Below are 1,919 nucleotides of genomic sequence, written 5' to 3'. Positions count from 1 at the left end.
TTCAAGTTACATTAAATAACCTTGAATCTTAGTTTATTGGATCGAGTTATATAAGTCTAAATGTCGAATAAAATAACTCCTTATTTTATTAAATAAATACACGTTATTTATGTTGGGGTTGATGCCCTAAATCTCGTAGGGTCTCATAGTTTGTAATTGTAATGTACAAACATTTTATTTATGTTATAAAATATGTGATGTTTTATTTCAAAATTAGTTGCATTAACCACAAACCAATATACTAACATCCTAGGTTATCTTGTAGCTTAAACATGTATATAGAGACATACGAGTGGATCATGTTTAAGTGATAACCTAAATGGTTTGTAGTAGATAGATAAGGTTGGATACTTTATCCTAGTGACACTACGAGTATGACCCACTTTATAGATGTTACAATTATTGTAAAGTGTTACAAATGATCTAATCCTGATAATTCATGTGGAGATATGTGAGCGAGAATATTCTATACAAAGGAGTTTGTATAAGATCAGACCATGAAATGTTTAATCTCATTAAATAATGTTGTTTATAATAGAAACTTACATTTCACCAGGATGACCATAGATAACATGACATGAATCCTGAGTGAGTTGTGAACTTCTGCCTATAATGATGGTCCTTTGATTTGTATGGGTGAAAGTGGCCAGTTCGCTGACTCAACAAGCCTACCATATGGGGATTCGTCTGATTAAGGAGTTGGGAACATAGCTACACAAGAAGGAATTCACTCATTCCCTAATGTCAGGACAAGTAGATAAATTGCTCCCTTAAGGGCTGATTTCGGGCTTAAACAATGTGGCGCCACACCCTTTCCTAGCCCAAGAGGGGTATGATCATAGTTGGACTATGATTTATTGTTCATTAGAGGAATCAGTAGTACTTAAGAAGTTAGATATAACTACAGGGGCAAAACGGTAATTTTGGCTCAGTTGTACTTACGAGCAATTTGTGAAGGGTCATGTACTATTAATTGGTTATATCCAATGGACACAGAAATACATCTGTAGTATGAAGAGTGCAACTGTCGATCTTTAGTGGAGTGCCCGACAATTAACGGATGATGAAAATTTAATTAAAGAGTTTAATTAATTAAATATTCACGTACCGTTGGAGCTTCAAACTACATGTCCATTTTTATTTTTTTTTATAATAAATTTTGAATTGATTAATTGGAGGAAGTTGTAACTCCCTCCCCCCTTTTTTCTCTTCTGAACATGTGAATGGGGAAGTGGCTTCATCTTCTTCCTGCCAAAAAAAAAAAAAAAAAAAAAAAAAAAGGAAATTGAAAACAGAGGTATACACAGAATAGTTCACATCCAATTTTTTTTCTTCCTCTAAATCACCTTTCCCTCACCAAAATAGACAAAGCTCACACCGTTTGGGTTATCTGCCTAAGATTATCGAGGTTGCTTTCGTGGTGGTACCCAATTTGGAGATTGAGGGTTTTATAATTGAAGAAACATTCTTCAAAGGTAAGGGTTTTCCAAAACCATTTTTTCCTGCAATTTCTTTATTAAGCATGTTATAATTTTTTGGTAGTTAAATGCATAATTTCATTCTTTTTCTATAAAATTATGACTTCTGTAAAAATAGGATTTGGGATGATCCTCGCTTACGCTCAAGGTCGTTTCATTGGGATCCTTCAATTGGTATCAGAGCCTTTAGGTTTTTATCCCAAATTTCCATTTTTATGAATTGGTTTTACAGTCAATGGTGGGTATTTGCATTCTATGATATTTTCATGTGATGAGTTGTTATTGAATGTGGTATTGAATTGATGGATATTTTTGGGATTGGACGTTAGAATTTATGGCTTTCTTTATGAATTTCGATCTATAAAGGCCTATGTTTTGGGGTATAATTAAGCTATCGAGTTTGTATTCAAAGTCCTTGAGTCATTCGTGATGCTCCGTAGC

This window comes from Benincasa hispida, chromosome 1 (assembly GCF_009727055.1).
Source record: "Benincasa hispida cultivar B227 chromosome 1, ASM972705v1, whole genome shotgun sequence".
Taxonomy (NCBI): Eukaryota; Viridiplantae; Streptophyta; class Magnoliopsida; order Cucurbitales; family Cucurbitaceae; genus Benincasa; species Benincasa hispida.
The sequence above is the reverse complement of the archived record's forward strand: the minus strand, read 5'-3'. Positions refer to the sequence as shown.